Source organism: Octodon degus, unplaced genomic scaffold, assembly GCF_000260255.1.
Source record: "Octodon degus isolate 3935 unplaced genomic scaffold, OctDeg1.0 scaffold00066, whole genome shotgun sequence".
In the NCBI taxonomy this organism is placed as follows: domain Eukaryota; kingdom Metazoa; phylum Chordata; class Mammalia; order Rodentia; family Octodontidae; genus Octodon; species Octodon degus.
This window is the reverse complement of record NW_004524642.1, coordinates 2,507,972-2,520,860: the sequence shown is the minus strand read 5'-3', so window position 1 is coordinate 2,520,860 and position 12,889 is coordinate 2,507,972. Positions and strand designations below refer to the sequence as shown.

Here is a 12,889-nt window from a genome sequence, read left to right as displayed (position 1 = left end):
TTGGGTCTACTAGATTTTTCTATTCTAATCTACATCTTAAAATTATACCAGTTTGTTTTGCAGTTTAATGCAACCTATTTTCAAATGCCGATGTTTTTCCTGGACTTCCTACCTTACCTTTAAATTCTTGAATTTAAATAATAGAGATCTATTTTTACCCTAAGAATGTCACTCTGCAAAATAACAACCTTACTCACATTTATAATATAAGTAATTGACTATATACACTGTACATGTGTTTATGCAAGCAAAAATTCCACTTGGAAAGTAGGTGGTGATGAACCCATAATTAATTAGAAGTCTGGGAGTTACTAAATACTTTACTAAATAAGCACCACATTAGTTACTTTTGACTAAGAATATAGTCTAACGTAATTAACTATTATATATACTTTTTTCTTAACATAACCAGTATATATTTTTCTTACAAGTTCATAATGTGTTCTTACTTTAGGAAATCATTAAATTAAACTAGGAGTTCTTTACAAAATTATCAGCTTCAATTCAAATAGCTGAAAAAGGTTTCAACTTCATCTCAGTACATAGACATAAGCCTATGTTACACTTGAACAATAGCATACATTAATAAATACATTGATTCAAGAAATTTTGTAAAACTCAAGAAGCTAGTGAAAGGTCAGCCAAATAGCTCAGCAGATTAAGGTGCCTGCTTAGACACGAGTGCAGTGGCCAGGTTTCGTTCCCAGCGTACTGTGCTGGCCCCAACCCCAGGGTGCGCTGAAATGGCGATTGAGACTGGGCATGGTGGTGCGCGCCTGTAATCCCAGCTCTTGGGAGGCTGAAAACAGAAAGGATCACTATGAGTCTGATCTACATAGTGAGAACCTGAGACCCTGAGACCCTGTAGACCCTGTAGACCCTTACTGAAAAAAAAAAGAAACGAATGACAATATTTCTTTTTCTCAGTGTGATCCATAAGGAAAAACGAAGTTGTGTTGGCCCCATAGATGCCGGCTGACTCTCCTATATTTTTGTCACCTTTTTTACATGGTATATATGTAGGTAGCTGGCTCTGTGACCCAGAGTGTACCTTGAAATAGTTTTAAGATATTAAATTATGTGGTTTTAAAAGGAAAAATCTTTCAGTTTCATGTAGAAAATGGATTGTGTATTAATCCATAAACTCTTACATTTCGGCCCTCAGTTATCTTTGATGCAGCTATTTTATTACATATTTTGCTTGTAGGAATGAATCTCTGTCCAGCTGTCTCAGCCATTTTTCCGACATTTTCCTTAAAGAATAAGATGCGTGGGGAGATGGGTGAGCTGCCGCTTTCCTACAGAGGGAGGCCAGTGAGACACAGGCGCTTCTGACGCAGATTCTGGCGTGAGCGCTAAGTTGGCACAACACCCTCTAAAGTCTCTTTAAATAACACTGATTAAAGTTTCATATTCTGTGGTGGTGCCAACCTCTGCTCCTGATGAGAGAACTCTTGTATAAAGGATCTTAATTGTAAATCTATTTCTGACTGTAGAAAAAGCTGTTTTTCCAGTTACACATTCTTTTTCTAAGTCACAGCCATCCTCAAACCTCGGGAGGTACAGTTAAGTTGGGAAACAATCAAATCCCTAAAGCAAATCTCTTTAAAAAATAAAAATCAATTTTTCACAGTTATTCAAAAATGCATCATAATTTGGATTCTGTCTACTGGGAGGTATTACTTTCCTAACCACAAGTTTCTTCCCACTCGCTCAGTTTGCTTGTTAGAAAGCAGGGCGCATAACACTTAGGTGCGTGCGGTGTTGCCGTGACTCACGCCGCAGAGCCACACTTGCTCTTCATGTCTTGCCTGGAGCGATTGTTCCCCATTCCCTTGGGAGACTGCTTCCTTTGTACTGCCTCTGAACTGAAATTATGCTTGAAAGCTTGATAATTTGATAAATCTTTTAATTGTGAGCTGCAAATTGTCAACTTCCTTTTTAGTTTGCTGTGAACACTATTAGCTCTTACGGCAAAGTCACACTGAAATGATTAGCTCGAAAGCATCCTTTACGAGGTAAGACTATGGATTCTCTTTGTAGCACCATCCTCCAGCAGCAGACCAACAATGGAGACATTTTGCTTTTATTAAGAGAGGTAAGGAAAGCTGAAGTCTTCAGCTTGCCTGGAAGAGATCAAGCAGTTCATTTCTTACCTGAGAAATCAGGCTTGCACTTCTGTGCTGCCTGTAGGTGCTCCAATAATATCTTCAAGCAGCATTTTTTTTCTTGTTCATAGAAACTATTGGGACACTAGAGATTTTTCTTTGTTTTCCTTGGAGCAAGATTGTCTAAGGGATGGATGATGGAGACCTCACCCTACTATGAGAGATTTGAGTTGCTTGGTAGGGTAACTCACAGGGCTCTGCGGCATCAGTCTGATAATAGATAAATTATATGTTACAGTGTTCATATTATGAAAGCAGAAGCATGATGTTTGTCCACTAACTGGGGGCAAAGATTAAAAGGAAATTAAAAATTCTAAAAGTTCTCCAGAGAGGAGACAGTGTTTTACCCGAGTGTAAAATAGAAGGATTTCATCAGGATAACATGAATCTCTCACGGGTTTGATTTTTGTATCATAGGAATATTATGCTTACTTTAAAGGTGTTGAATTTCCACTATTTAACTTTGAATGTGAATTCATACTGCAAGAACAGAAATTAATTCCAGGAACCCTCATACAATATTTATATAAAATTCCCTTTTCAGGGGCAAATACTTGCATGCTGAGGTATTTATTTCTTTGCATCCCAGTATACTATCACCAGTCTCTCAGCAATGGCATCGGTGTGGTTCAAAACCCATCTAGGCCAGTTCATGTGGTGCCCTGTGGGCTCTTCGTGGTACTTCATAGGTTTTTCATGGTAGTTTTAAGAATCAAGTAAAATACAAGGAAACAAAGTCTCTGGTAGTTTCTCGCAAGACGAGTTCTTTCTCATGGAAAAGTGTTCTCTTGGAACATAACACAAAATCTAAGTATCAAGAATGTTGCTCATTGAACTCACTGGTAGGTGAGGGGCTTCTTTGCTAGCACAGCCGGGCCTATACACAAGCAATCACGTCGAACGGATCTGCAGATGGCATTGATCTTGGCGCCACCTACTCCTGTGTGGGTGTCTTCCGGCATGGAAAAGTGGAGATCATTGCCAATGATCGGGGAAATCGAACTCCTCCAAGCTACATCGCTTTCACTGACACCGAATGACTGACTGGAGATGCTGCAAAAAATCAAGTGGCTATGAACCCCACCAACACAGTTTTTGATGCTAAGCATCTCATTGGAAATAGATTTGATGAAGCTGTTGTCCAGTCTGATATGAAGCACTGGCCCTTCATGTTGGTGAATGATGCAGGCCAGCCCAAGGTTCAAGTAGGATACAAAGGAGAGACAAAGAGCTTCTACCCAGAGGAGATGTCTTCTGCTGTGCTGACAAAGATGATGCAGAAGCTTGTCTAGGGAAGACTGTTACCAATGCTGTGGTCACTGTGCCAACTTACTTTAATGACTCTCAGTGTCAGGCAACCAAAGATTCTGGGACTATTGCTGATCTTAACATACTTAGAATTATCAATGAACCAACTACTGCTAATGTTGCTTACAGCTTAGACAAGAAGGTTGGAGCTGAAAGAAATATGCTGATTTTTGACCTAGGAAGTGGCACTTTTGATGTGTCAATCCTCACTATTGAAGATGGAATCTTTGAAGTGAAATCTACAGCTGGAGACCCCCACTTAGGTGGAGAAGATTTTGACAACCGAATGGTCAATCATTTCATTGCTGAGTTCAAGGGCAAGCACAAGAAGGACATCAGTAAGAACAAAAGAGCTGTCCACCGTTTGTGTACTGCATGTGAGCGAGCTAAGAGAACCCTCTCTTCCAGCACCCAAGCCAGTACTGAGGTTGATTCCCTCTAAGAAGGAATCAATTTCTACACCTCCATTACTCGTGCTCAGTTTGAAGAGCTGAATGCTGACCTGTTCCGTGGCACTCTGGACCCTGTGGAGAAGGCTCTTCGAGAGGCTCAACTGGACAAGTCTCACATCCATGACATTGTGGTGGTTCATCCCGTATCCCCAAGATCGAGAAGCTTTTGCAGGACTTCTTCAATGGAAAAGAATTAAATAAGAGCATCAATCCTGATGAGGCTGTTGCTTATGGTGCAGCTGTTCAGGCAGCCATTTTATCTGGAGACAAGTCTGAAAATGTCCAAGATTTGCTACTGTTGGCTGTCGCTCCTCTTTCTCTTGATACTGAAACTGCTGGTGGCATCATGATGATCCTCATAAAGCACAATACCACCATTCCTACTGCACAGACCCAGACCTTCACTACCTACTCAGAGAATCAGCCTGGCATGCTCATTCAGATATATGAAAGTGAGTGAGCCATGACCAAGGATAACAACCTGCTTGGCAAGTTTGAACTCACAGGCATACCTCGTGCCCCCGTGCTGTTCCTCAGATTGAAGTAACATTTGATATTGATGCCAATGGCATCCTCAATGTTTCTGCAGTTAATAAAACTACAGGAAGAGAGAACAAGATTACCATCACTAATGGTAAGGGCCATTTGAGCAAGGAAGACATAGAACATAAGGACCAGGGAGCAAAGAAGTACAAAGCTGAAAATGAGAAGCAAAGGGACAAAATGTCCTCCAATAATTCACTGGAGTCCTATGTTTCAATATGAAAGCAACTGTTGAAGATGAGAAGCTTCAAGGCAAGATTAATGATGAAGATAAATGGAAGATTCTTGACAAGTGTAATGAGATCATCAACTGGCTGGGTAAGAATCAGACTGCGGAGAAAGAATAATTTGAGCATCAGCAGAAGGAGCTCAAGAAAGTCTGCAATCCCATCATCACCAAGCTGTCCAGAGTGAAGGTGGCTGCTTGGAGGGATGCCTGGGGGGTTCCCTGGTGGAGGAGCTCCTCCCCCTGGTGGTGCTTCCTCGGGGCCCACCATTGAAGAAGTTGATTAAGCTAACCTTAAATATGAATATAGCATTCTTCCACAACCAATAAAATTGAAATAACTAAATTTGTAGCAAATTCTGTGGCAGTTAACATTGAGCTGCTATAGAAAAGTACTAGGCATTCTCGATACTTGAATCACGGAACATGTACACAGAGAAACTTAACATTGCACTTTTAGCATGTATTATAAGTTGAAATGCAATGTCTTCAATAAAAATACTTAAATTGGCCAAAAAGAGAGAGAGAAAGAATGTCAAGTGCAAGCTGGACATATTGGCACATGCTGACATCGACAGTGTTCTGGGAGGCTGAGACAGGAGCATCACAAGTTAAAGCCCAGCAGGAGCAAGTAGGAGCATATCTCAAGATCAGTGTAGAAACAAGCAACAACAAATTTTAGAGGTGCAGCTCAGTGCAAAGACCCTACTTTCATTTCTTAGTTATAACAACAACAGAAATCAAGTGTATTGGTTTGTAAATAACCAATGGTAGTTGTGCAAGTAACCTTACATTCATGCTTGTTAAACATCGGCAATCTTTTGAAATATATAAAATATACCTGGGTGTGTTGATTATTCTCAAATCTATTTCCTAGTGACAGCAGATAAAATTTAATTCATAGTATGTTGTCAGGTGCTTCATTTCTCTTGTATAGTTTTTTTTTGTATTGCCCTTGATCACAATTTTAAATTCTCAGATCTTTACCTGAATATTTCTGTAGCTTCCTCCTCTGCAACTACTTTTAATGTTACTATGACCAACATCACACATTTCAACACTGGTTTTGCAATTCTCGCTCTATTATCTTCATAGGTTATTCATATTCTATTGAGCGCATCTTGAAAGTCATTCTCTTTTAAGAATAATCTCCAAATCTTATAACACTTAGTTTCAAATATTTCTATGCATATACTTTATATTTTAGACACAGATACGCTATCTTCCTTCTCCAACAGAAGAGTCTCTATATTCTTTAGATTAAGCCAGACCTTTGGCATGCAGTGACATCCCCACTAAAACCAACTTTTTCCCTGTCTTATCTTTGCAGTGGAGCTGTATACGTTGCCCCATAACCCAGGTTAATTGTCATGTCTTATGCAAAAGCTTATCTCATGACCCTGAGACAATGGCCTTTTCTTTGCTAATTCCATCACTAACATAGCAACTTTCACAAGAGATAATTTCTTATGAAAATATTCACATATTAATTTTAGTTTATATTTCAAATACATTACTCATTAACACATTTAGTTTGATCATTCATAGATAAGAGCTCCGTTTCTATCATCATTTTGACGTAAGGCTCCTAACGTAATAAAGTCTGAAATCACTTAATCCTTCTTTTAGATGAGAATACAAACAATACATTATTATTTCACAACAGTGTCACAATAATGAATTATTTAAGATATGGGTGAATTAAGAAACATGCAGAAGACTGGTGGCATAGACACCCCATGAGGACATCAGAACTGGTATTTGGAGAGGAGATGGTAAAGAAGCAGGTTCTGAGCAAACCCCACAGGAGCCCTTGGGATTGAAGTACATAAATGCACAAAAGATCCAGTTTCATGTGCTTGATGAATGGGAACTCTGTTGCTGTAGGGAATAGTGGCAGAACAAATAAAGAAGAATGGGAAGACTCTGCTTCCAACTGCAAAGTCTTCTCCTCTAACTGATGCATACATTTTCCAGGCAGTGACATAGTGACACATGTTTGTTCCCAGCATTATAACAGCACCCCACCCAGAAGCATTTTGATCACTCTCATGACCTTGTAAATGAATTTCAAACTTTGGCGTTTATCGTTCAAGATCTATGATCTGCCACCTTTCAAGGTCATCTTTGGATATTGCAGCACAGCGATTGAAAGCTCTCACCAAGCTAGATTCCTTCTACTTTCCACATGTGACCTTGTATTTCCAATGTTAAAGTGTTAATGTTCTTGCCTCTATTCATTCCTTATACCCTTTGTCTTTGTTCTGTATTGAAATTCTTTTTATGCTTGAGCTGTAACTATGGTATCTATTGGCCCTTGAGGATTCCAGGATTCTTAACATTCCATCTGAAATAAGATAAGAGTTCTTCTTTGCACCTACAAATTGATTGTCATCACATATAAAAACAATTCTTTTAATGTTACATTAATTATAAATTCCTAAAGCCCTAGAATATGCATGTAAAAATATTATACAGTGAATGATTAAAAAATCTTCTAGAAATTCATGCATGCATGATACAGAGAGATCCATGAGTTTGCAAGAATAAAGTTAACGTAGCAAGACTGCTGACTTTAGTTATTTTTGCTTTTATTTTATTTTATTTTTTTTTTTGGTTCTGTGGATCAAACTCAAAACCTTGCCAGGCAGGTGCTTATGCCACTGAGCTGTCTAAGATCTCTGACTTTTATGTGATATAGTTGGAAATACAATTTACCTCAGACGTTGATATGAAGTGTTTTAAACTAGATTTTGCAACAAAAGCACCAACTGATGAGATTTTTCAGAGCTAGAAAATACTGACAAATAACAGGAGAACAACATGGAAGGGAAAGCATCTAATCAACTAAATTTGCATTTGAAAAATTATATCAAAAAAAAAACGCATACTTTTGCATTGAAGAGGGTCAAATACCTCAGACTTCCCAGTGTCTAGTTAATACTTGTTCTAGAAAACATGTTTAGTGACCACAGGTAACCAAAATTCTTTATGGTTATATACATTGCATTATCTGCAGAAAAAGACATTACTAAATTTTTTTCACAAGTAAACCTAATTCCCACATCCCTGGGCTTTTGGTGATTCTCTTTCAAACTCATAGATACTTTATTCATTTATTTGAATGTAATAATTTTAAGCCCATAACATGTTATTTGAAACAACCAACAAGTTATCAGTCTTCTCTTGGAACTAGAAGACAGATTGGCATATCTGGAAAATCACATTAAACAGCCAACTTGATTTTGAAGGAGTAAGTTTTGAAAATCACATAAGAATACATATGAACTCGAAGTATAATAACAGCGGCAACGTGATGTTTCTCTTAAAAATTTTAGTTTTTCAAATAGGTTAGGTTTTATTTTCAGTATTCCAAATATATTTAGTCTACATTTTAACTATTACTTTTCATTGGAGATACTTTCATTATCTCTCTGTTGTATGATTTGGTAGAATCTGAAAAATTTATAGATCACTTAACTGTAAAATTTTGAATTCAATATGAATTATTTACTATAAAATACAGAGGGTGATGAGAAGTAAACAACTAACCATCTTCAGGAAAATGTCAAGTCATTAAGTAATTAAATCCATAAAATAAAAATATCTACATTTTAAATTATATGGTCTTAACCTTGAGCATTAACAGGAGGGTAACATTCAAGCTTTTCATTATTTTTTGAAAACCACGATTATACAGAAGCCTGAAATGAATACAACGAGATTTTACATTAAATACAGGTAAAATGAAATGCATGACCTTGTTTCAACTAATAACTTGTTGCACTTACTCATTGTACTCACTTTACTCATTTATTTTAGTGGGGGACTTTTCAGTCCCATCCCCAACTTTGGTATTATGGCTGAGGAAAGAAGAGTAATTCAGCCCATATTATGGAATGTTCTCCAACAAATCCAGTAGGTATTCTCTCTGTTGATGTGTTATAATTAGACTTTGCTGGGAGCAAAATTACAGTGATAAGTAATTATATTTTCCCTACTCACAGCACCTGTGGGAATACAATAGAGATAAACACAGGGAGATGGAGAGAGCCAGAGCAGCCTTCCCTGCTAACATCTCTGATACAGTTCACCAGAGGCAGCCCATAAACTTAGCATGCAAGTAACTCACTCCCATGAACTAACCTGAGGCTTCCCAGTTTGTCTGAGTCCAGAATAAAGTCCCTGGTATTCTTAGGAACTTGGTGACAGTATGTTAAATGCCCCTTCATGGGCTTCTACGAGCCCACCTAAGAACACTTTTTCCTCATTCCCTTATCACGTTGCTGTTTTCTCTACTAGCTTCTATTTTACCTTAGCAGACAGTAAAATTAAACAAACACAAGAACTGCCAGGCAAATGCAAGTGGATTAGCTGAATAAATAGAGAAAACCACACAGCCTACAGCCACTGTAGGGGCGGCACCAAAATAAATGTGCTTTTCAAAAGGAAATAATGTAGGTAAAGATTCAGAGCTTTGCAAAGAGAAATGTTTTGTCCCAATTTTGCAGAAGTACTGTACTTAAAGAAAAGGCTTTTTGTTGTTGTTTTTGCCATAGTGATGGAATGTCCATTTGCAGGAAAAGCACAGAAGGACACTCGGATTACGCTGCATCCGTCCAGCCATCTCGCTTTCCATCACTCTGCCTCTTCACACAACAAGTGCCCAGAGACCTAGGAAATGTGAAAGATCTGTAGGTGGAGCCTGGACTCAGGTAAGCCAACCTCCTAAAAAAGCAAAAGCCTAAACAAAAGAAAAAAGGAGTAAATGGGTAGCTACATGGTCTTAGGGACCTGAGTTCCTAAAACTTAGCACAGGTTAAAATAAAAGCATACTCTCACATGGAAGGAAGCACCAGCCTCCTGCAGAAAATTTTCATTAAGTATGGATTCTCTGTGCATCATAATGAGGGAAACTTTGATAGGCTTTTAATACAATTCCCTATTGTTATTATGAGAGAATGTGAGCAGAGTGTGTGTGTGTGTGTGTGTGTGTGTGTGTGTGTGTGTGTGTGCGCATGTTTTGGGTGAGAAGGGAAAGCAGAGAATGAAATAATATAAACTATGCACTGGATATTTTATATGAAGCTAAAAGAAGCGTATCAAGTAACTTATTACTTGACAGCTGACAACTATCATGTATGTTAAGGTACTTGTTTCAGGAAGCTAAAACTTTGGGAGATTATTAGGTCAAAGGGCAGCACATTCATGAACAAATGGCCCTGTACTCCTATAAAAGAAACCAAAGGGCAGCCTTTGCCCTTTCTGCCCTGTGTGAAAACAGCAAGCCTATACCCTCTGTAGGTCAGAAAAAGACACTAACTCAGATACAGGATGTGCCTGCATCTGGATCTTAGACTTCCCAGCTGCAGAACTGTGAGAAATAAGTTTCTGTTGCCTACATGCACTACAGTATTTTGCTATAATACATTGTTATAAAATATTTTTTGATATTGTTGCTATAATATATTCTTTTAAAAATTTATTTATTTGGCACAGGGTCTTGCTACACAACTTGAACTCATAGTGATCCTCCTGTCCCAGTCCCCCAGTGCTGAGATTCAGGCATGTGCCACCATGTCCGGTTTTGGTGGCCAGCATGGCAGCATGACATGCAGTTCCAGGGATCGAACCCAGGTCCTTGCACTTGCCAGGCAGGCACTTAGACCACTGAGCTATCTCCCCAGCCCTACTATTACATATTCTTAAAGATATCCCCTATAATATTTTGCAATAGCATATGGTGGCATGAATGGACTAGCAAAATACAGTCAGGCCCATAGTTATTTGGCCTTGTATAACATGGAAAATTCTCTGGTTTTCAGCATGCCAAGATAAAAGACCAACAATTCTGAAAGCATAGAACAGCCAGCATTGTGGTTGGTTCAGGTGACAAAATTTGCCAAAAAAAACCCCAATGATTTTTAGTCCTGGGGGATTTTGATCTCCAACTTGCTGGAAAGTGTAGGCCTTTCCTATAGGACTAATGTCTATACCACCCCTGTAAATGCTGTGTGAATATTGTCCCACGTGCCAGTGTGCAGACCCTTCTACCCTCCCCTGGAGATGCGCACGCCAGGATGCTGTGACTGTATCTTATGGAAATTCTAATTTCTTTTATTTTCTTGGTGATGGTAGTGGAGACTGTTAAAGAGCATTGAAGACTGAGGAAAGAGCAGCGCTGTAAAATCCTGTGACCTCAGTGGAAGTCGGGTGGATCAGGAAATTAGCTTGATGATTTCTAGTATTAGCAGATAATTTGAAGACCCTGCTCGTGAGTTTGCACTGATCACATTGGGGACGCATTTTTTAGATACATTTAGCTGCATGGATTTAGAAATGGAAAAGGCACAAGGTGGGGGTTGGTGTTAGGATCCATTCCAAAAATTTCTCCTGAAAAATTTTCAACATAGATGATGTGACACAGAGGCTGAAGCTTTGTGACTTAAACTGTTTCTAGAGATTTTCTGGACTTCACTGTTACTCAGATAGTCTCTAGTCCCCTTCCCCTCACCTCCTTCTTCCTTTCTTCCTCTTTTTCTTTTTCTTTACAAATTCTAACTAAGCAGTTACCAAAATTTAAAAATAATCTATTTCTTTTTTTCTGTTGTTACTCTCTTTCTGAACCTCTAGGGAAAACGCAGCATTTTGTGTTCACTCCTCTGTTCCCAGGACCTAACACACAATGTCCAGCGCACAGTAGGTACTCAGTGCTGCATATATGGAATTGCTAAGTGCATGAAAAAATGTATAGAACAAAAAAACCTTCTGGCCATGGTTCATTCACATATTTATTGGATACAAAAAACTAAAGATATGCATTTTTGTCACCAATGCAAGCAACACATCCTACCCTAGTCTCTGCACCTAAACTACACTCAGGAGGAGAACCAGTTCTTCTACTGTCTCTGTGACCCCCGCTTCTTCACCATTATACAAATATTTCATAAACTACCAGTCATTCATTGGACATGAAATAGTTATCTAAGTCAGTTAAATTTTGAAGGATCCTGTAATATGAACTTTTTTGGAAAATTAAGGTGTATATTTACTTTCATTAAGACAGAGAATTCTGATTTAACATGGGCTGGCCTAGCAGCTTCCTCCAATGTCAGCCCCACCAACTGCAGACCGAACAGTCGTCATTAGGTATTCTTGTCAGTGATCCAAATTTGACTCCTAGATTAAAGCTGCTAGCTTTGATCCTCTACTAGTAGCTTCTCATGAAGGGTACAATGCAGAATCTCGGGAATTTCTCTACATACATGAGAGATGAACAGAATTGTTTTGAACCTGATAATTTTGACTATTCTTCCATATTCTCATTAATTCTGTTTTTTTCTCTCCTGTCCTTCTATTAATCTCCATTGTTTCATAGACTACTTAAGTGACTTTTCTTCAAATATTTTTCATCCAGACCTTCCATTAGTATCAACAAAATCCAGCATGTAAAAATAGATATGAAATATTTTCTTTCAAGTATCAAAATGATACTCTTAGAAGCATAAGTGAGGAAAACTTAGTTATTAAAAAATTTAAAAGCCTTTTCCTTTCTTTCGTTTCTGAAATTCCTCTCAATTGTATTTTTCAACAGTGTTGGAGAAAGTCCCTGCTGTAGAAACAAAATAAGAATTAGCCAACCTTGTGTCATTGTAGTGATACAGTCTATGTAAGAAGCTAAAGGTTTGCTTGGCCTTTTGGCTTTGGAGGTATAAGGCGAAGACTGAGTAGCCACATTGGTCTAGGCCTCTAATGAGCTTGATGCTTACCGTAAGATTGTGTGTCAGAGCAAAAGGCTACACAATGCTTTGGGAATCAGAAAGAGAAAGAGTCCAGGGTGCCACAATTTATTTTGGGATGCATGCCCAGAGAGATTACTTTCATCTCCTTGTGTACTGAGCTTTAGCTAGGGACCTTTGGAAGATTTGTAAATTACTCCCCAGCTATGCCAAACAATGAAAAACTTGTTGCTTACAATGATATAGTACTTTGCCATTGTCATAAGCATTAGCATTATAATGAGATTACAGAAGGTTTAAAACATAACAAACATGAGTCTGGGCAACAGGACACATTAAACTCATCAGAAATTTCCATTTGAAAGCACTGCATGGGTGCGGAGAGCTTCCTGCTACCCTGCGCCGGCGGGACCAGTCCCAGCCCAGGCGCAGAGTGGGCCGGACCCTCTCCCA

The 12,889-nt window shown here is 38.6% G+C and overlaps 1 pseudogene; it reads left to right on the top strand.

The window, feature by feature from the left end:
* Positions 1 to 2,026: 2,026 nt before the first annotated feature.
* On the top strand, positions 2,027 to 4,984 carry LOC101577861 (annotated as a pseudogene).
* The last annotated feature ends 7,905 nt before the right edge of the window (positions 4,985 to 12,889 follow it).